The following is a 24,578-nucleotide window of genomic DNA, read 5'->3' as shown; positions in this document are numbered from 1 at the left end:
CTGTTAGTTGATATTAAATATGTACAGTATTTCCTCTTCTTTCAAACCCTACCTCTCATCATATTGTCCTCGTCTTTACTCTAACATCTTACAGGACAAACACAGTTAATGCATTCTGGGAAATAAAGTGTCCTTCCACTGTGGAACAAAAAGATCAATAGATTGATAGATCAATCCATCTGATGCCTCAATTGAAATTCAAGAAATTCTAAATTCAACTCAATACAGAAAACACATGCTGTATTTCCCCCCCCCTCTTAGAGTTCCTTCATGTGTCTGTAAAAGCCTTAAATGTTGTGATCTCTACCTGTTCTCCATCAAACTTCAGTACCCTATGTTGTCTTCTCGACACTTCTCTTAGATCAGATCAAAGTAGCTGTTTTGTTTGCTTTACTTTATTTGAAGCACCTGCTGTGTACACTGTAAAACACTGCTTCTAACACTATATTTGGCAACACTGCATTTACATTACAGAAATAATATCAAGAGGGGTTAATTAAGAGGGTAATTAAGAGGGGTGTGGGTGTTTGCATTTCTATTGTGGTGAGCCGGGAGGCTGTTTTCTCTGGTGAACTCTAAAGTTGAGCTGTCAACTAGGCACAAACAGGTATCAACACTCCGTATAGAAAATGCAACAGAGATAATTAACAATTTCAGATATAAAAATAAAGAAACCTGAACATTATAAACAAATAATTGAAAACACAAACCTAAACCATAGCAGTAAAATAATCCAGCAAACAGAGAAAAATGCTCTAGCAACCATACTACTACAGTTGATGTAAAAATGTACAAGATATGACTGTGATGCAACCACAAATCATCATGGTTCACAGTGGCTATAGTGAATGACACATTTTCTACCAGCCAATTCAAATATGAAATGCTCACTATTTAAATGTAATTGAATTCAAACACGACCATTAAACGCCAACATTCATTATCTCTGAATGTGCTTTTCACAATCAAGTGCTCTTTAAAAGAACTGAATGAACAGAGTAACATGCAAAGTGGAAATCAACCCGGTGATCTTTGTTTTCAAATGATTATTTTTAAGTGAACCACACACTGCAGAGAGATCTGATTAAGAGCAAAGCTCAAATATACGACAAAATCCTGTGCTAAACACTCGATTTGTAGCCTATTTGATTAATTACTAATAATAGAAATGTAAACACTGTCATATTTTTGTATACTCAACTTTAACAGTAATCAGTAAACAACTTAACAGTAAAGAATTCATTTTCTTAATAATCTCTAAGAACTGTTAAACAGAGACCGCAAACTAAACTAAAAATATATCGGCCTTGCCGATATATCGGTTAACCACTATAGTCAATATGTCAAAATACTGTATGTTTCAGCATATATTACATCAAGACAAAAATCAGGGTGACATACTTGTGCTTGAAAAGAGTATCAGAACCACTAAAGGTTAGGAAAAACAGTCAAATGACTCATCACATCATTTCTTTTGTCTGTTCATCAAAATATATGACAAATATACTGTCTCTTAAAGCAAAAGGATGACATTATCTCGGTTCCTGTCATGAAGTAAAACAGTGACTGTTCCATCCATTATTGAATTGTTCCAGCTCTATTATGGCTGTCACACTCAAACCAATCGAGGGAAAAAGAAAGAATGCAGTGACCTAATGTGATGTAAACAGGGGGAGGGCTGAGAGCCTGAGAATGCCAGTGACCCACATTCAGGCATAAAAACAAACACACACACAAACACACACACACACACATGCACAGACGCACACACACACACAAGCCCCTCAGCTGAATGAAAATGGGCAGGTAAACAACAAAGAACGAGTGTCTGAGACCTTTTGTATGCTTGTTTGTTTGTCGAAGAGAGAGATGGCTAGAAAAACAGTGGAGGCCAGAGAATGAGGTATTTCACTGACCAACTCATTTGATTTTCTACTTGTTTGTAATAAGAATTAATATTTCATATCTGCCAAATAAATGAAGATTATTAACATTTCACATTGATTTAGCGGCTTCCAACACTCAGAAAACAACTTGTCATTGCCGCATAAGAAGACTGGAATTCAGAGAAAGAAAGCGAGAGAGATGTTTTCTATGAGCATCTGATCAAAAGAGTCAGAGTAATTAAGCTCTCCTCCAGTCTCCGTTAGAGTGCTCTCCTCAAATGCTCTCATTTAATTGCTTATATTACTGCAACTTCTGAAACAATTAATTGGAAGCAATCTGAGTAAAATGCAGTTCTCTAGTAATGCAGAGAGTGTGAGAGCGGGTTATATTACACCTCGGCCGACAAAAAAATATATGAAACGGTTTACGCACTAGCGTTCGCTCTGTATTAAATCCACATTAGCAGACTTGGATACCTGCTTTTATATAGCCAATAAACAAAAGCTATCATCATACCATCTGTGCTTTGTGAGTCATATAAAATTCTGTGACTGTCATTGGGATAAATCTCACATGGGGTGTGCAGTCAAACCGGTCGTATATGCAACTTAATGGATGGGTTTTTACACAGTTTGCATAACCATTTGCCTGTAACCTTGATAAAGGTCAAACTGAAACTAGTCTTGCATAACCAGATTTTTGACTGATGGCATGAGGTCCACAATGCAGCTTGTAATGGCCGCGAACCACCCACTTAGACAGGGAGACACTGTCTGAATGACATGTCAAGTGGCAAACAACAGTTCATTTTGTTTCAATTTAGGGGTTTGTTAATCTGACATAGAAGATGCCACAACAATAAACCAGTGTGTAAAAAACAAAACAAAAAAACAATTCAAATAATGGTGCAGCAGTCACCGCAAAACTACTCCAAACGTAATAAATACACATTATTCCACGGACATATTCTGGATTGTTTTCTAAGGTAGGCTCAGTGGTGTAGTGGAGGGTATACGCAGGTATACGGCGTATACCCACTTCTTTATCAGTCGGCTTTGCGTATACCCACTTCTAAATCCCCTCTGATGCGCATCATTCAGTAGTGTCCTGCATTAGCCAAAATCATGACAGTCCACCATGACTAGCTAATCAAATCGCATGTGAATAAATGCAAATATTCCCTAAACATACCCAGTAAAGACAGTGATGCGGTCAGAATGCGCCGGCTTCCCTTTGAATTTGATTGATGATTGCGCCCGCCTCTCATCTCGACAAATCACGTGAATGCAAGCGGAGTCGGTCTGGGGCTTGAGTGCATGTCAGGGAGGCGCGCAGAGTGATAAAATAATATTTAATTATTGACTCCTAATTTGAATCTGTACATTATAACGAAAACAATACCTTAAAAATGAAAAGAAGCAAGTTTTTGCAATCAGATTTTTTTTTAAACTGGTAAACTTCTCAGTTGAAGGATCCAGTAAATGAATGCCTTCAAACAGTAGCCTAAGTTCAAAACAGCTACTGAGAAAACCCGACCGATTTCATTAGAGATGGCTTAGAGTCACCTCCAGAATTATTATTTTCAGCGTGTATTTGGCTTAAAAGCACGAGTGTTTTATAATGGACGCTGCTGAAGCCTGAAGGTGTTTTTTTAGATTCTGAATGGATCCGTATAGAAGCCTGTACAGTCAGGTCAAGGCAGTAGGTTTAGTGATCTTTTGGCGTCTCCTTGTGGTCCTGTTTGATATTGCAGCTTGACTAGTGCTTAATTGTATTAAAAATGCTCTAAACAATTTAATTTTTTATTTTATTTTTGCACTATATAGTAGGCTATATAGATAAATTGTAAAAATGTATGGGGGAAGTAGGGGGTTACTATTTGCCCGTCACTGTATGCCATGGAAGAAACAGTCAGTTAAACATAGGAGTAGGCTGCACAATTCAAAAACAATTTCAGATCATGATCCTCCTACAGATAACTAAACAAAATAGCTTGTCTACTAGAGGCTCTGACAAAATGTTAATTGTTGCAGTCTATGTAATTTTTACATTTTAATTATTTATTGCAAAATCTGCACCTCTTTTGTGGCTAATATTATTTTCATAATGATCCTTGCTCCGTGAAGTCAAGTAGCAGAAGTTACAGTAAGTGAAAATGTGTAAATACTGCTGGCCCATTTTGGGGTGAACTAAATATGCAAGACTAGTCTTACGTCACTGTTTATAACACAGGCCGTTCATCCTTTGCTGGGCCGCTTAAAAAATGGGGACCTAAATTAGGAGTATACCCACTTCTCCAGGCACCACTACACCACTGGGTAGGCTAGTTTATCTGTCTCAAATAAAATGTCAAAAGACATGACGATGTCACAAAACTGATAATAATAAAACATCTGGCAAAACATCTATAATAGTATAGGGAATATTAACACTATAAAACACTATTTGCAGTAAAAAAAAATAAAATAAAAAAATCTGGTAAAACATCACCCTTAGTATAGTGCAAAATATTAGCACTAGAAAATGTTGTTTGCAAAATAAATAAATAAATACATAAACAAACATCATCTGGTAAAACATCTACTATAGCATAATGAAACATAAGTACAATAATTGTTTGCAAATAAATAAACCTGGTTATACCATCAACTATTGTATCATAAAATATAAGCGCTATAAAATGTTGTTTGCAGAATAATCTGGTAAAATATATACTACAGTATAATGAAATATTTGTAAAATAAAAAATTTGCAAATAAATAAATGTGATATTACATCTACTTTAGTATAGTGAAATATTAGCAGTATAAAATGTTTGCAAATAAATAAATACACTAATTTTGAATGGCCGTCAATAGAGAAAGGTACTTTTGCAGCCAAGAAGAACAAAAAAATGCAACTCCCATAAGTACGCCAGCCAGTAGGCCAGCCAATTGGATTAGATTTTGCCAGTTTCAATGCAGAACTGCTTTCGTGTGCAGTACTGTAAACATCTGAGAAGCCAAAGTGGGCGGTCTGTGGGCATGCCCTCTGAGACGAGCCTAGACCGGACCAGATGCGAAAGGACGAATGGAGGCTCTTTTCACACCTAAGTAAGACTTATTGTTGTGGTTTTGCAATGCACACCGGCACAGTCAGTACAACACGAGCTCCTGAAGATGCTCAGACTCAGCTAAATAATTTATTATTCAAGTCTCCCGTTAGTCTCTCTCCCTTTTTCTCCCTCTCTCAGGACCAGTCTGACCCTGACCCATAAGGTGCTCTGGGCCCGAGACTAACAGTAAACCTAATTAGCGGTGATATTATCCAGAGTTTGGTCATTACACCCACTCAATAACTCTCCCTCTAGGGTCTACATGATGTATGGAGCAGGGTATTCAAAGTCTACACCCGACTAAAGACCAGCAGGCAACGCAGAACACACTAAAGGCCGTGGTGTATTTGGAGAAGCTGCACATATGTGTAGGAATTCAAGGAAGCATTTTGTGATTTTGAGAAGATCTGCCACTCCTTTCATCTTAAAATTGACACCAAGACTAAAAGACACTGGGAAGGCATAAAAGTACATGAGAACATTGCTGAGATCATTGGCTGTTTTTATGTTCCTTGTGCAATCTGCTGCCCATAAGCACAACTCAATATCTTAAACGCAATACCCAGGGTCCTATAATATATTACATGTGTAATCCCATAAGCGTGCAAACGTGTGGGCCTGTGTGTACCTCTAAACAGATTTGGAAGCTCACTGTCTTTTTTTTATACATTTCATGCTGCACACAGGTCTCATTCTTCGATTCACAAAGTATAAAACCTGCTGAATCAGGCCACAGCACAACAGTGGCACCATGAAGCCAAAAAAAGAAAAGAAATTGTTTTCCTTTGAAATAGTTGCCTTTTACACTTTAAGTGCAAAAGGATGAGGGGCTTTTCAAAGGTAACTCGAAGCAATAAACAACTATAACGCCCTGCACGTCTCTCGAGGCTTCTCCAGCTCTCGGCTTGCCTTCACTTTAGCTCTGTTCTAATAAATTAAGGAATCATCGGGGTTACAGGAGGCAGATAGCTCCGCGCACAGGATTTGATTACGCCGTTATTTCCCCCTGCCGTTATTGCTTGGCGTTCACCCCGAGGATGAAGTGTTGGATTTGGCGCCGATAAAGGCAGAGAGGTCCTCGGTAGAGGAGGTTGGTACTACAAGGGGTGAGCAGTTCACCATTAATAAAAGAGAAAAGGCAGAATCTCAGTGGCAGTGGGAAAAAATGAGTGAACTTTAGATAACAGACGAAGCGAGTAAAAATCAATCAAACACCACCCCTAACTGATTGTCTGATATCATGTGTCTTTAGCCAAGATAATGGACACTGCTGTTGCAGATGGAGCTCATTTTTGATCGCTTATCTACTTAAATGGACAATAATCAAAATAAACACTGGGACTAGATCAGGGTACTTCAGATTTTGTACTGGCCTGTCCATATTTTCACTGGCAATTTTTTGTATAACAGCCAATTTATACTTTCCATTAAAGAAAAGGAAACCTGCAAAAACCTGCATTGCAAGTACATTAAGTTTCCTTCATAAACAAACAAATAAATATATATTTATATGGGTATAATGTTACTGTTTTGCAAGTAAATGAAAGTTTTATAAGCCACATTTTTTATATATCATTTTATGTTATCAGTACACACACACACACACACACACACACACACACACATATATATGTGTGTGTGTGTGTGTGTGTGTGTGTGTGTGTATTAATCAAGTGGTAAATTAAATAGATCACCATATGCTATTGTTTACCCGCAAAACTGGCTATAGGATTTATAGCCAGTTTTGCTGGAAAACAATAGCATATGGTAATCTGTTTATAATATTTGACTAATTCTAACTGATAATTCAAAGACTATCACTCTCAATTAATTCTTAGCTCCTTTATAGTACATTGCAGAAAACTGGCAAGTTTGCACTACATAAGAACTCAAGTACATGTTCAACAAATGTAAGATGTCATGTCATAATTCAGCACTGGTCTGATAAGACAAATGACAGTTTCATCAACTAGGTCATTCTTACTGTTGAGCTCTGATTTAATAAACGTAATCTGTTTTTCTGTTGAAACAGCCTATCTGCAGTTATGCGAATTTAATTTTGAATTTAGCCTACCTAGCTGGCCTCACATGATGCGTTTAGTAGTGCTGTTTTCAAAATATCGATATGACAATGTATCATCGCAGAGATTTGACGATACGATTGCCACCGTTTTGCCGCGTTTCTCTATTAACAGTAAAGCTGTGGATTTAATTCCTTTAGAAACAAGGATGTTACCAGCTCCTTGTTGAGAAAGATAATTTAGCTCTTGAGCGATTAAGCTATTTAGTTGATAAAACTGCGGGGCAGCGCTAAAAAGTTTGTTCCTGAATGTCCGAGTTCGGCCGCAACGTGATCTGTGTGTGTGACTGAACTTAACATCAAACTGCTTCTGTTCTGTTTCACACAAATGCTGGCACAGACGTGCATGTTCGGCTAGAGTCGCTTTTAACTCGTGCATCTTCGGAAGCGGAGCTGCGCGGAAAGTCCTGCCGCGTGCACTTAAACTTGCGGACGCATCGAGTAAATCAGCCTTGTGTGTGTTAGATACAGTGAAGACAGCGCGTTAGTTTAGAACTCTTCGATTTTTTTTTTAATCGAGTCAACTGCCTGCTCTGCCAATAGTTAGAAATGGCACTATAGTAAGCAGTGTTTAATAAACAGCTGTTTTACTAAATTCTGCAGAGGTGAAATTCAGTGCAGTCCTGTATCGTGATACGTTTCGTATCGTGGCCTCTGTATTGTGATACGTATCGTATCGTGACTTTGCTGGTGATACACAGCCCTACCGTTTAGCATATTTTTTTTATTTACACTTCACACATACATACAAACACGCACACACACAGACACGCATGCTATTCCAACTTCAACTCATAAGAAATTAATGAGGGCAAAGAGAGGAGAACTAAGAAGCCAGGGTAGATTTACAGAATGTCGGTAAAATGGGGGAAATTCTCCTCAGCCTGGCTTCAAACGAAACCATTACAGTAAGACAGTTAACCTTGACCCCACTGTCCCATCTCTGAGATCTGCCTGTTTGTCCAAGCACGGATGATTGACAGCTGTTCATAGCCAGACCCATTGAAGACGAGCCTGCGGGCCCTTGCTGTGTTCAAGGAGACGTAGCACTCAATGACAAAGACTTTGAAAAGATGTTTCAAAATACAGTGATTTCAGTTTGTATGCTCAGCACAGAAGTTGTGCACAGAGACAAAGAGTCTTTCTCTCATTCACTCACTCACTCACTCACTCACTCACTCACTCAAAAAAAAAAAGATTTGAAATAGAATTATTTATGGTCTGCCGCACTAAGTAAAAATCAATCCTCTATTTTAGAAATAGGATACGCAAATGAATTAAAGCTTAATGAGGTTTTCCGGGCAAAGCCTGAGACGCTCTATATGGGTCCAAACACACAATGGAAATCAAAACTATGTTCAGCATAAATCTCTCGTCATGTGTCTCTCAAGTGACGCTCATCAATAAGACACCTCTTCTAAACAATATTTATATTTTACATTCAGGCTGTTTTGAAGCTAAATGTTTAAAAAATGAGAATCACAATTTAATAATGCACCAGAAAACAATAGCAAGAGAAAGACAAATATACTTTTTTGTTGTTAAAAACACCCGTACTTGCAAATGGAAAGATTTATCACATACTGTACTGCAGAGGTTGTGATCATAGAAAGCATTTGTTGATTTGTGCTTTAGATTAGTAGTCATTTTTGTGAGTCTGGTTTTGCTAGTTTACTACAGGATTAAAAAACAAAAACACACACACACATTCAATGTGATAACCTTCTTGCTCTGATTCTCTGTTATTGATCAGCCAGCCTCCAGCTCATACACTTGCCCATAAACAAATCACTGTTGTGTCATAAAGGATTATGGATTTTTACATTAGTTTATTTAAGTCAGTGACGATGATTATAATAAACGAGTTGGTGTTTTTTCAATGTATGCTTCAGACACGGGTCACAACGAGGCGTTCCCCATAGCGACCCCTAGAGGACGCAGTGTCTCGTTCTCTACTCAGGGAACCATGGTTACATAAGTAACCTGAGACGTTTTCTATGAACTTTAAGTTGTCATTAAATTACACAGCAAATGAGAGTGGTTTAGTGGTTCAGACTTGGTTTAGTCTTTTATCTTTGCTGCACAGCAAATAAATAAGTGTGTGTGTGTGTGTGTGTGTGTGTGTGTGTATGTGTGTGAGAGAGAGAGAGAGAGAGAGAGCTGTATCGCATTTTGCTCTTAGTATTGCATTCTCCAGTTCACAAAATAACAACTGAAAAGTGCAGTGGAAATCTACTTTAATATATATTAGTTGGATGATGATTGTTGTTGTTATTATTATTATTATTATTATTTAAATAAATAAATAAATAATAGTGATTTTTCTTTCTTTAAGAAATAAATAAATAAATACAAATTAATACATTCTGGCATATTCAAGTTATCTTACACAAAACACCACAAACAGAGATTTTTTTCCCTATGGTCATTTGTATCTGTGTTATTGTCTAAATGACATTTTTTTTTAACTACAGTGTAAAGTATGAAATTAATTAAACAAATATTAGCTAACAGAAAATCACAACATTCTTGAATTGATCAATATAGCAGAAGAAATCCATCATAGGTTTCTCATTAAAGGCTGTGATTTATCAGCCTTTCCAACATGGATACTGTACACTTGAAAGGGGAAAGAGAGATGATGGTATATGTTTTTCTGCATCATGAATTCTCTTCCCAGCTCTCATATTATATAAGAAATACTGAATATGTCTCCTTAATGTGAACAAATGTAACCACTTTACAGGAAATGTGTCTCTAAATGCATTCATTCTTAGCTTCATACACACAAACATATGCACAGTGAAAGCATTCACTCTCTCAGTTCTGAATAAGGAGAGGTGGAAAAAATAGCACCTCATGCATCAAGGTGTGCTAAACATCTTCTATACACAAAGGTAAAGACCTTACTTGACGTCATACTTTCTTTGGCTTGTGTGACTGACTGTGAAAATTTTTTTGTAGAATCTAGCATTAAAATATAACAACTTGCTCCTTTGGTTTTTGGCTCAAATTAATGTGTCTGTGTGTCTACAGTACATATGCTTAGCACTCAAGTATGAAATTACAAAATTTATGATCAGCATCAAAGGCTCTTTCTTTTTTCTTATCAGTGTTTAACAGATTGGTAACAGCACAAACAACAATGCCAATCTTCAGAAACCCAATGTCCACACACACACATGCAAACAGTCTCTACATAATCACAAAATAGGCCAATAACAGCGGGAAAGGTGTTGCACAACATTTCTTCATAATGTCTTGAGAATGATTTGATAAGATGCCCTGAGTAACAAATTCAGCGAGGTGTGATGACGAGCAAGCCAAATGCACCAAGGTTACACAACAGCAAACTGAATGAATTAAATTATTTTAATTCAATAATTTAGCTAGAAAAACTGCAGCAGAACCTGGATACAACCAGAACCAGAATCAGAATCACAACTACAACCAAAACCAGAACAAGAATCAAATATAAAATGACAAGGGCAGCTCACCACATTTTCAGTGTAAACACGGACTAGGGACAACAGTAATTGACAAATAATAGGAAACAATAAAATTTAAAAAAATATTCTTCAGAATAAAAGACATGAATATATTGTAACTCCAAAATAAATAAAAAAACAAACATAAAACACAAATACAAACAAGAAATGCCAACAAAACATTACACCCTGCAGCAATCGTATACTTTAGTAATAATTCTGGGCAAAACCAATAATGCAATTTTAAAACCGATTAAAGTAAACCCTTTTTTGCCCTCTTTCACTCTTTTTGAAAGTACAGGGGATGGAGTGGTCAGCCATGATCGAAAGCAAAGCAGAAGTAAATGAAGCTCAGAATGGCTCAGGCCCTGGGAGCTGGTTCAATCAGGGTCCTGGGTCAGAGACTGATTGAATGAGCTCCCAGGGTCTGAGGAAGGGTCTAACACCGTGCAACCCTCTAGCACCAAGTTTATTTAGGGGTCTCATTAAATAAAATTTGTGTTTGGGGGTGATGTCTATAAGGTTAAGGCTTTGTTATGTGGAATAATAATTATGTTACTGCTCTAAACAGCTGAGTCATCAAATATAACACTGGTTCAAAGTAACTGGTGAATATTTTAAGCATATATGTATTTATTGGTTATAAATTTTATTAAGAAAAAGGTTCCCTTTAGCGGTTGAGGCATAAACCTGCAAGTTATTCGGGGAGGTCCATTATTTTGGTAATTACATGACTTATGTTTAGCTTCTGAGCGGGGATGAATATGGTGATTTAAGGCTTACCGCCGTATCCATAGTTAAAGGTGACCATTTTATCAGCATGAATGTCACTAACAACGTCAACACTTGCCCCTTCAAAAAGAAAAGACAAAATATTAAGAAAAATAATAATAATAAAAAGACAAATTGTAATAATAATATCGACTGCTCAATAAATCACCCATTGAATGCTATCTCTGGGTCAGTTTAAATCCTTTGAAGTCTCTGAGTTGTTGCCGCCATCTCTGAAAAGCAAATATAATCCGATGTTTATACGAGTTTTATTACTGATTCTGTAACCTGTAATCTTTTTTTGCTTGCAAACTTGACATTTGTTTGTTTTAATAATTTATAAGTCCTCATATGGTTGCCTTTTTAAATGATTCATTTATTTAATAATGTTGCTCATCACTTATTGCTAACCTGTCAGATCTCACACAGCACCATACATGCGCTTATTAGCGATGTGACGTCACTACGTAAATATGAACGTAAAACTGACATTTTCCTCGAAATCCTCTCCGACAGTTAAAAGGTATTAGTATTACTGATGGTTTCTACTAGAAACCATCAGCCTCTCATAATTGAGCCTCTCATAATCGGCCTCTCATAATTGAGGCCGATGCGATACGCATCTCAATGCATAGCCAACGATGCGATACATTGAAGATAAATAAGAAGCAGCTACCGATGCGATGCGATACGATACGATACGATTCACCCCTATTACGATGCAGTGTGATCCAATTTCGATTTGATTCGATTCAACACAATGCGTTTCGATGCAATGCGATGCAATGGAAAAAAATACACACATTAACTCATTTGAGTTTAGTAATTTTAGCAGGCTACTCTATTAGCTTACATTTAATTTACCCATTACAGTACTCCCTGCTATCATAAAAATACACTTATGTATAGGTTAAAAATTCTACAAAAGGGACATTTAATGTCCAACAAAAAATATTTTAGCAAAATGCATATTTTACTCAGAATTATTGCACGCCGTCTGTTTAGCGCGCATGCTTACAGCAGCGCTCATTCACTCGCGTAAGCCTTGCCAATCCTGACAGCAAAATGGATATATTTGCATGAATTTCTAACATTTACAGATGAAAAAATATACCTGTGACATGTCAGTTATGCAACAGTAAAAACACAAAACACAACGTCTCAAATGCATTAAACAGCACAAATATATTCGCTGTTTGCCATGGTGGATCGATTAGATCCATGATCGACATAAAGGACTTTAATCCCCTTTATTTATTTATTTTTTATTCATGCTTAAACAGATAATACAAAAAGAACATAGTCAAGGGATCACATACAAATCCAGAAAATAATAACCAATAATAATGACCACAAACACATTAATAATAACTTAAATACTGTTACAAAAAAAAGAAAAAAAAAGAATGTGAATGGCATTCCAGATACATTACAATGATATAAAAAACAATCACACACAAGGAAAGCATCTAAAAGCATGAATTTTCTTTAAATACTTCTGTATAATATTTCAGAAACTGTAGGGCTTTTTTATTCTTGATAAGATGAAGAGATTTTAGAAGTGAGTTTAATTAAATTTTAAAAAGGGGATAGGATGGAAAAGTATTTACGAATTTTTGTTTGTGAATGAAATATTTACCAAATAAAATAGAAAAATTTGTAGTTTGTTCCAGGGGTTTATTTTTAGTGTTATTATAATAAAAAATAATGTATTTTAAACTAAAGGAATGTAATCCCCGCTTTTCCTCAGGTCTCCATAGTGTTGTGATACGTCATATTCACGCAGAAGCAGTGATGACAGAATGCGTTTGAGAAACAGTTTAGAGAAGATAAATCAATCTACATATGAAATATTGGTCACAGGTCACTTTCTAAACACTTTTCTAAACAAAGTATAGTGCATCAACTAGTAATTAAATAAATAGTTTTTTACCAATGCAAATATGTTAGAAATTATGCATCGCAATTCAAATGCTAACTTGTATCCGATGCACACTTTTTTAAATCGATGCATCGCATCGTTAACATTTTATGCCGATGCACAGAGCGAATCGGTGAATCTTCCCATCCCTACTTTATTATTTCTGTGACATATTTGTTTGTTGTATTAGTTGTTTTCACTCATTCATGTTCAATAAAATCAGAGGAACCGGCATGATAATATCAAAAGCTGACATGTTTGTGTAAACTAATTTATCAATTCCTCAGCAACTTCAGCCCTTTATTCACATTATGCTTTTGGTCTTGCCATTATATAACAGCTTGACTAAAACATATTTCTAAATGTCTGGTGTATCTTTTTATAGAAAAAATTAAATTAAACGTGTGAGATATATCCGTTCAAAAAAATACAGTTTAAAAGGCACTGCCTAACAGAGCTGAAATGTATCCTTGCTTTTATTTCGGGAGCCTTGCATGTCTCTAAAGAGGAAGTGTGTCAGTAATTGACTTATCGGTTATTTGGAGCCAGGATAAGTTGTGTGGATGTGTTTGGCCTGTTGTGGAAGGAAGTTAATTGATAATACATGATGAAAGGAGAGATGAGCGATGCCCCTCGTTGTATATGTTTGTATGTGTGTACACGTTCACGCTCCATCCTCGTGCTCTCCACAGCGAGAGCAACAAGACCCACTGATGATGGCCAATTTCCTTGAGACTCTGCATGGATGATAACATCGAAGCTCTTTCAAATGTAAATGCATCCGACAACATACATACACACAGAGTTGTATGAACACATCAGCAGCAGCAGGTGAGTAGGGACAGTAAGTGGTGGTTTTAACAGATGCCTGTAGTCAGATTACTGCTGTTGAATTGTGAGCTTGAACAAAGAGAGCACCAATCGGGCATCCCATATGGAGCATAACTACACAAGCAGAAATGATCACATACAGAGAAAAAAATCTGAGCAAAGATGAATGTGGCACTCAAGTAAACAAGCGGCCCCAGCAAGGCAACAATCTCAAAATGCGTGTCATACACAAATATACAAAAGAGCAGTTTCTGGCATCACTTAAATCTTTTTCACAACTATACAAGAAAAGTATTGTTGATCAGAGGTTTCTCTTTTGTAGCTTGGGAGATTTAATGGCGGTATGGTTGTTAGATTTCACTCACGTATGAACGTTGGTCTCAGATGAGACATTTGTTGACATGAATGTGGATATCATTGCTAAGAAAATGTAGTCTTTAGAAAATGTAAACCTTTTTGATCATAGACTTCAGTATCTTGGCAAATCGTGCACAGTTTGAGACACTGTTGAGAACTGTTCTTAAAATTTCTAGAGGAGATCAGTTGTGTAAAATCTTGAGTAATTGTTCATCATTACTGAGCTAAGTAATGTTAGGGAACTTGTATTTTACTTAAGAGCCATATAATTGCAAGTATTCAGTACCAAGGCAAAATGACATTCGTGTTAAAGTTATTATTATTATTTTATGCCTCGCTTTTTCATTTAGCCTTCCAAATTACCAAGCCTTTTTGCAAGTCATCAGGACCTAAAACTTTCCTCTTTTTGTTCATTTTTCTGAGCATTCAAATTCAAATTAAAGACAAACTTGACCCAAATAATGTGTATATATATTTCACAAAAAAAAAACAAAGATAATGAATTAAAAAAGTTCTAAGAACAAATTATCTTATTTATTAAGTTCACAACAGGTATAACAACTACTTTTCTAACTAGATACTTTAATTGAGTAAAAGTTTTACACAGTGCCAATAACTTCATTTACATATAATTTACATTCATAAATTTTTATAGAGGAAGGATCTGAGAAGCTTTCCATATTCTCTCCACATATCTCCATATTAGTTTATTAGAAATTAAATATATTACAGAAATGTCGTTTTTCCCTTCCCATGCAGTCTCACCTGGTAAATAAAGTCCTATTCAAGAATTTAAAGAGAAGCTAATATGTTTATTTATATACCAAATTATGCTACTGTTGTTTATTTTCATAACATCTCATGCCTTTACAGGATGTCAGATGAGATCTGAAGTCTTAGCTATGATGTCTGTTTCAGCAGGGTGAGACAGGTGCACCTGTGCCTACCCACACCTGCACACTAATTAAGACAGTCAAGCTGTCACTCACCTCACCTGTCAATTACTGAGCTATAAGGTAGTCCCACTGGGAGTCACCCCCTTAGAAAATAAGCTCAATTCACACCTCATTATAACTTAATAGATGATTTAACGCTCTTAATAGTGTTACACAATGGAGCTAGGCTTTGATAAAGAAGCAACAAATCCCAAACCTTAAATTAACGCATGCTCTTTCTCTCTCAAGTAGAAGGATGCTTTGTTCAAAGATCAACTTTGTCTAGAACAATTCAAATCGTAATCTTTTTGGAGAGAAAAGACAAAACTGGTTTGTGATCAGTAGTCTCGCTTTAATTTGAAGTGATCTGTGGTTTGATAATAATTATAGCAGGCTCTCAAAGCATTCATAAATAACTTATCAGCTCATACAGCGTCTTCCTCATTCCTAGACTTCAGATTTAAAGGGCATCTCTGTTTGTTCCATTCCTTGATGCCAGCATTGTATTGATTCTCAGTGAAGGTGAAGCGTACTGAATTTAAGACACAGACAGTATTATGTGTTGCATCTATGTTGGACAGTTTTAGTTTAGCTTTATTTATATACACTGTAAAATCCAATAGTTTACCTTACTTAGATATAATTAGTTATCTTTACTTAGTTGTTATACTTACTCGGTTTTATTACGTAACAGCTAATTTTAAGGCGAATAAAACAACTTGCTGCAATGAGTAACTCTTACTTAAAATATTCAAGTAGCCACAACAAAATCGATGACATTAATACACCAGTGGGAGGCAGCAGTGCGCTAATGTGTTGCTAATGTGCAACAAAACAACAGAAGAAGTAGTACGGAAGGTTGGAGAGCATGAGCAACAAGCAACCAAGCAACGTTTTTTGAATTTGTGCGCCGAATTTGCTGAGACTGCTTGCATTTTTACCACTGGACAAAGACTGATTACTTCTATACAATAATAATAAGGTAAGTTTCAAAAAATAATTGTCAATGTATCTTTCTGTGTGCTGCTAATTTTAACTGACTAACCTTGTCAGCGGTGTTAGCTAACAGATACCAAAGATTTTTGCTATTCTGCCGTTAGAAATAAGACTGTAGAAATACAGAACTTGTGGCGTATTTTGGCGAATTTAAGACTTTTTTACTTTTCAAACTGAAAAATTTGTAGCTAGTTAAAAAATTAAAAGTCAGAGGTACAATTCAAGAACATGCCAAAAGTCCTCAAGATGAGCTCACAGTAGGTTTTAAAGTCAATCTTTATGTGCCACTGATAATTAATTGTTTACTGTAATCTTTTGCAGTGTTAACACTAATTTTATAACACTGAGGCTTTGGACAGTTAAGTTATTTTTAAGTTAACCATGTTATTGTCAATATTTTTAATACATCACAATCATAGTCTTTACGTGATCACACATTTAAGGTTTAAACTGAATGAGCTCTTTGTCTTGCAGTAATTATTGCTTTGCTGTAGTAACACTTACTACTGTAATACAGAGGAAATGCTGCTTTTCAATTGGTTTTATGACTGAGGCCTCAAGTAGATATGTATAGAAGTTTTCTTTCTTTCTTGTAAAGTATGCAAATATCAAGGAATGAATGTGTCTGTAATCTACAATTCACAACAATAGTGGAACTTGCCTTTAACTGAATAATTATTTGTCATATTAAGGACAAGTGCTTGTGGCACTTGTGGTCTTCTCTGAACAGCAGTCTGGTGAACACTGACCGGCCTCAGTACACTGAAGGTAAGGTATTTCATTTTTAATCTCTTATACAGCAGTAGAGCAGTTTTTGACTCAATCATGTGCTACACTTTATTTACAATATTAAATTATTTTTCAAATAATTTCTTGCGATTGAAGTATACATGTAACCACTGTATTTCTTTTATTTTTTTCACAGATCTAAGAAAACACTTCACACCCTACAACCCCTAAAAATGTATGTTGCTACCTTAAATGTTTTCAATATTTTTTATTATATTTAATAATAATATTTAAAATAAACCATGTCATTGACTTCTTTATTGACACTTTGACAAACATATTTGTACTGTAATTTTTGAATGTCTTAAACTTGTTTTTCTTTTTTTACTTCTAGAACCCAGATTTGACAGCAGTGCACACCCATCTGAGGCCGACCTGTTTTACTTCATGATCACCCCAGATACTTCTACAACTAACCCGCTTTGTAAGTTCTCATATTAGCTACACCTTAAAGAAGCACATCATTTTGGGAAAATTTCCTGTGTATTTGCTGGTAAATTACTGAGATACTTTTATAAAGATTAATGTTGATTATATACCTAGTTCAACAAAAAATGAAAATTATGCCACTTAATCGCCCTCCTGTCATTCCATCCCATAAAAAGTGTGCATCTTCAAGACATGAATGATTATATTAACCCCAAAACTCTGACACCCAAGAAACCATAAAATAAATCCATATGAATGGAGCCGTGTAATCTACTTTTGGGCCAAACTGTTCAATGAATGGTAAGGAGCAGTTTCAGTTATATTTCCACTTGAACTTGGTTAGGCATAGTCTGATCACAAACCATTCTTGATCTGGAATTATTAGCCGAACATGCTGAACCGTGCTGTAGAATGCCTGAAGTGACGTCGCTGCTCAGGACTGTCATTTGTCTTTTGCTTAGCCAACAGTTTCTCTGTAGCTGGCAAAGCCTGCTATTTGAGTGAAGTAAACAAGTTGACAAACAGCACGCAAAACGTCCGACTGCTTTTGTATGCAAACAAACACACACGGCTAAACTCTGGCGCCTACAAGCTCAGCATCAAACTCACTCCGAGTTTGCATATTGCAATGCTATTGCCTCGAGCAACAGTCGGCATGTTAAAGAAATTAAATAAATAATATCTAAATCAATGCATCTCGCCATCTGTCTACAGTGACCCTGTCAGATATTCACTTGACTATCTATTTTTGATCAACCAGATCCCTAGCTGTTCCAAATGCTAACTTGAGAAACACAAGAATTGACCCAATTTAGATTAGAATGTCTGTAACTTGGATTCAAAACAGCAGATACTGTCATCACAGAAGCAGAAAAGGCCTGCCTATATATAAAATGCTATATTGTAAGCAAAATTATGCACAAGTGCATAAGGTCATTATAGCTACGGTAGCATTTGATGGTTTATTTTCTGTAGCAGGGGCGGCTTTTCCAGCTGATTCAAGCCATAAATTGTGATTGTATTTTTTAAGGTTATAGATGGGGCTATAGTTTTGAATTTCAGTGGAATGAAAGATTAAATTAGCATAAATTGCGTAAGTAAACATGTCCAATGGGCACTTTTGATGTATGGAAACCGTTATGGATTTTGTTTTTTTTTTTTTGCTATTCTTTGCTGTCAAAAAAAAAAAAAAAACAGTTTGTTCTTTTAATTTGTTATTTTTCAAGTTTAATGATACAATTTTAATACAAACATACATACATACATAGCCTGTATATATATATATATATATATACACACACAAACACACACACAGTATATTCTGCTTTAGCCATCACTACATCACTTTTGTCATTTTCTTATTTAAGCATTAAACTAAAGCTTATAAAGAAAACTTGTAAAAAGTATGTCTAAAATGCGTACATCCTGTGTTTGATTTTTCGTAGCTGTGCATCACAAGTTCGCTCTGTGCTCAACAATGATCATTTGCTCAAGGGTAATTTTTCTCACTGAATGGGAGTCTGAAAGGGAAAAAGGAAGAACATGCATGTTTTCTTTGTTCAGTTTTAAATGTATATTTATGCAAGACAGTTCTACTTTAGACAGTTTTTGCCTTATGTGGATTGATATTGTGAAAGAATATTGCTATAGTGGACCTTTTAAAATTTCCTCAGTCAAAATGCCTTAAAATAGTAAAAAAGTTGATAACGGGCGATCTTTGGGATGGGGAAGATTAGCCTTAAATTACTTACATGATACGGTTTTAGTATAAACTGTATTGACCACTGTGTTGTGTGTAAACAGTTGATGTGCACAAACGATTTTTTAAAAATGTGTACGTTTGTGTTCCACTGGCTTCAGATGGATTTGTAACCACAGACAGGAGTAAATAATTACAGAAGTTTTCATTTTCATCTCATAATTAAATGTCTGACTCCCAATTTTATGTGTAGTCTGGTTCTTTAAAAACAACAACAACAAAAAAGCAATTACCTCCTCCTCGTGTGCATTACTTTGGATATAAATATATGTGATTTTATAGGAATAATTTGTGGCCAAATGATCAGTAACGTCTTATTGATGCATGCCTAGCATGTCCTCTTAGCAGCACTATAGGGTGACAACAGGGAGTCTGAACACAGCTGTGAATAGCGTGATTTCAACAGAAATGAAGTTTTGTTTGTGCCAAGTGAGCCACTGTTGTTGTTTATGCCAAATGAGCCAAAGCTGGCAAAACAAATAAAAACAAGTCTATTTTATGAAAATGTGATTTTATTTTCTTAATCTATTTTTCCCCCATCTTTGTATTTCTTCACTATGTTGTAGTAATATACATGCATCTGGAGGACAACTCTTCAAGCCACCACAATGGCATACTTTGTGGTGGACAAAGTCGACACACTTCAATATTTGCCCCTATTATTATTATTATATATTTTTTTATGTTTTTCCCAATGCATTTATTAGTCGCATAAATTACTGTCAGCATCCACATTTTGAAACCAGAGACCTGTAAGGGGCACATCAATCTTCACACATGTGTGCTGTCTGTTTTTTGTCATCAGACTGTTTGGTCGAGCATGAGCGGATGCTAGCCTGGAGTGCTAACGCCCACAAGCCGTTTATTCCTTTCATACTAATAATGAAGGAGGGAGAGGCCAGTGGAGAAAAAATACAGCTCTTGAAAGCTGTATGGATAGCTGGATTGTAAAGATGTGGCTGAGAGATATAAGTGACTGGAACTTGTACTGTACGCATCTTCAAGATCTGAAATTCTTTACATCCACAGACCATCAACATAGCTTTTTTTAACACTTTAGCAATAATAATACCAGCAAATAAAGGTATTAGCCATTAAGCTCATTTTCAGTAGACTTAGCTGGTAAATTAGATAAGCCCCAGTCCCTTCAAAACCAGTGGTGTATGGGATCACCCATGGTAGTGGCCCCCTCAGTGTGTTTTGATCTAATTATGGTTAAATTAGCCAATACTAGAGCGATTTAACTCTCGAATCAAAGCAGCAAATATACAGTGTGCTTACTGTTGGTATAAATTAATTTGCACAGGAATTACAGAAGCAGGAAACAATGTATCACATGCTCAATGTTGATTATTGATTTACTTGTACAGCTTAGCAAACACATGGTGCATGCTGAGTGACACAAACAAAGCGGTGTACAGTGTAAAGATCCTGTAGGATCCTCTGACAGTTTAACTGCTTAATGTCGCTCCATTCTGGAATATAAAAAAGCAAATGTGTTTGCTCATCCAATGTACTTGTTTGTACAAGTGTTTGATCTCTTTTGTCTGATTCTTCTTTCACTGGACTCGTATCTGAGCGCTTCACATCACAAGTACAATGCTGTACCAGGTGAGCTACCAAGCAAGCTTACTACTTTCTAAAGCCCTACATTTTGAGCTGCTTATGTGACGCAAACATATTAGTCTACAAATTATTTACAATGGTAATAACATAGTATTGTGGAAGGAACCATGTGAAAACAAGTGTTGATTAATTGATAATCTCCCACTGTAATGATATTGTGAACAGGAATGAAAGTTGTTTTACTTACACTAGTGTTGATTTAGCAGTTGAAAAGTGCAGTGAACTGTACGTATAGGTACGTTTTTGGAGTTTTTCAAAAATAGGTAGAGCCACGTTTCAGTATGTTGCACATGCAACAAAACAAAACAATCAAACCAAAAACTCATCACGCTAGTAAAGCTTATAATAAAATTAATAGCTTCTCAGCATGCACACATTCTTCTCTGTGTCCATTACACCCAATCCTCTTAGTCTACAATTAGCTCTGGAGAGTTGCACCATTACATCTGTTTCAGGAAGATGACCCTGCCAGGTTTATTTGGAACAGATGTGTCAGGTAAACCTATTTTAGCTGGGTGCTATGGTGATGAGCATCGCAAAACTCAGCTTTTGACTGCAACCATCCGCTGTTTCATTTAAAAATTCACACTCCTCGATCAGAGCGCTATACGGAATCACCATGGTGACTAAACTCTGTTTGGAGGGCTTCCAATGGCACTTCTCCTGTCTGCTTTACTCTTCCTGGTACTCCATTAAAATATGCTCAGGCTAGGGATGTTTACTGGCATGTTTGTGCCTGTTTATCGTTCCGTTAATTTACCTTCATCTACCTGGCTAATGAGTGGAACGCAAAGCATGGAACACGGAACAAATGGAGCTGCTTTATAATTAAACTTTGCATTAGGCGGTAAATGGTCACCTGCTAATCTCGGCTCTGCCTCACGTGTGCACTAGTTCTCCTCAATCGGCTTGCTAATGTATGCCTTGTTCATCCTTATGCATGGCATCATTCCTTTCACATATGCCATAAAAAATATATATCAGCAGTTCTGTTTCAAAAAGTGTCCACATATATCAAGCATTTGAATGAGCTTCTTTCTTTTACGACTCGTACATCCTACACTGGTTTGCTAGTGGACTCCCCCACACATTTAATATCACATAGTGTGCAAAAGCTCTCACTCTCTTTTGCTCTCCTTCTCACCTTTGAATGTGTGGACGGCTATCTCATGGGAAACGGCGCATTGTAGAATAAAAGTCTATCTTCCTGCAACGTTCCGTCTCCCCAGGCATTTCACATTGTAAACATGGAGCTCAGAAAGTGCTTTGCCTGTTTTAAAGTGTCCGTCAATGAGATTTTCTCCATTTGTGGGAAGCCACAATTTGAAGTGCCGATTCCCGAGAGAGCTCTCTGTCTGTTTGGACCTGGAAGTCTGTTTGGATTGTGTGAATGTTCTCTTCCATTAACCGCACATTGAGGGGGAACAAGTTTATTCTGTTTGAATGTGTGTGTGTGTGTGTTTTTTTTTCATAAAGAAAGTGAATATGTGAATGCAGTGAAATGACTGTAAGCCTCAGCCTTGAACTTCTGTAGAGTATCCTCTGTTTTCAAGATCCTTCTGTTTTTGATGTACATACTGACATTCTTTACCATGGACTGTTTTATCTGATGGGTTGATGAAGGTCAATATGACTAGAAAGAGTCAAAAAGGGAGAAAAAAAACCCTGAGAAAATCCATTTTGAGTGTATGTTAACTGTAAAAACAGTAAAGTCGGCATCAATGAAAATTCAATTCAGTCTATTTTCTAAACACATAATATAGATCTTTATAACAGATCATCTGTTTCCTTTTTTAATTTTTCAAAATGTATTTAAATGTAACTGAACTTTCCGGTGAAAATGACTCTGGACTTCTCCAATCATTTTGTCCACCTAAACTCTTGCAAGCTCGCATTCACCTGCCTTCATTTTTGAGTGCAATGCTCACATTTTACAATCCAGTTAACAACTGATGCATAGAACCAGTCCTCATCCTACATTTTTTCTATCGATAATTCATTACACTCAGATGTCATAACACGGAGAAAAAAAATATATATAAAATAAATAAATAACAGTCAGCAACCCAAACTGTGGGTTTTGTTGTTGTAAAAGCAAGGGTCCAGCTGAGATATAAATCACTGTAGTATGTGTATAAATATACTCAAATACTCATAGCTGAAGTTTCCTTTTTGGTTTTATAAAAGAGTAGACAGGTCCTGTGGTCTTTTAGAGCGAGTTTTAGTATAATCTGCAGCATATGGTAAAATGACTCAAGGAGCATTGTAAAATCTGTGCAGTCAAAAGGTTCCTGCATTTTAGGCACCTCTTTCCGTCAAAACACTTGAAGCTATCTTCATGCCTGCCTGTTTCCATCACCTTAACTGTTAGTGATATGAATTTTTCCCTTACAATGCTATCATCACTTATGGTAATGATATACTGAAATAGCATGCAAACAGCCTTCATGCTTGAAATTCATCATACAGTCTGCATATTTAAACCTGGCCAGGTGTTGACTTGTGCAAAGCTGTTATGCTAATGGATATGTGTTCTGGCTGGCTTGTTTTAAGGGGTGGCTGTAATTTAAAGCAGCAAAGTAAGGAGCGCGCTAACTTACGTTAGCCATCCATCGCCCTGCACGTCACGCTCTTCAACGATTTCCCGTCTGCCTTTTCATCCACCGCTAATATACTGACAATATCACTTAGGCAAATCACTAGCCGGCCTTCTGTAGCTGCTCAGGAGCATGATTGTTAGTGGAAAGTTCTAGAGTTCCATCATGGTGAGGTGGAATAATGGCAGATAAGTCGTTTTGTCACTACAGCACCTGCTCAGCACCACCGTGCTCGACCTGTTGTACAGATGGCTGGAACTCAATTTAACATTTAGCTTGCCATAATTACATCTGCTGTGTCAATGCACTTTTTACTTTGCTGGCCCTTATGAACATTTTTCAGACATAGTACAGACTTCTTCATAGCTAGTGCTTTCATATTTCATTTCATTCTGTAACCTACTTGTTCTACAGGTCTGTGTACTAGTGTTAAAAGCTACTGTTTTTGATAGCGTTGATATAATTTCTGATAGATAATAGCATGATAATTTTTGCGTTTGCCTTAGCGAATGTGCTATCCTGTCAGCAATAACCTGTTCATGGGCTTTTTTGATTACTGTCAGTTTAAGTGCACTTCCATATACATGTGGAATATACATATGTGACCCTAGACCACAAAACCAGTCATAAATTCCAGTCACCATCATCTGAAGGCTGAATAAATAAGCTTCTGTATGGCAAATGTATGGTTTGTTAGGATATGACAATATTTGGCCGAGATACAAGGAATCTGAGGGTGCAAAAAAATCTAAATATTGAGAAAATCGCCTTTAAAGGTGTCCAAATGAAGTTCTTAGCAAAGCATTTTACTAATCAAAAATTAAGTTTAGATATATTTACGGTAGGAAATTTACAAAATATCTACATGGAACATGATCTTTACTTAATATACTAATGATTTTTGGCATAAAAGAAAACTGGATAATTTTGAGCCATACAATGTACTTTTGCTATTGCTACAAATATACCCGTGCTACTTAAGACTGGTTTTGTGGGCCAGGGAAACATCTATTTATAC

General features: G+C 36.3%; 1 long non-coding RNA gene across 1 annotated transcript; it reads left to right on the top strand.

Moving 5' to 3' along the window:
- Positions 1-16,265: 16,265 nt before the first annotated feature.
- LOC107680955 (uncharacterized) lies at positions 16,266-17,962 on the top strand. Its single transcript, XR_001633210.1, has 4 exons — positions 16,266-16,346; positions 17,053-17,128; positions 17,286-17,324; positions 17,484-17,962. It is a non-coding gene; the product is annotated as an uncharacterized LOC107680955 (long non-coding RNA).
- Positions 17,963-24,578: the final 6,616 nt, after the last annotated feature.

This window comes from Sinocyclocheilus anshuiensis, unplaced genomic scaffold (genome assembly GCF_001515605.1).
Source record: "Sinocyclocheilus anshuiensis isolate Anshui unplaced genomic scaffold, SAMN03320099.WGS_v1.1 scaffold20, whole genome shotgun sequence".
In the NCBI taxonomy this organism is placed as follows: Eukaryota; Metazoa; Chordata; class Actinopteri; order Cypriniformes; family Cyprinidae; genus Sinocyclocheilus; species Sinocyclocheilus anshuiensis.
This window is presented reverse-complemented; position numbering and strand designations above follow the sequence as displayed.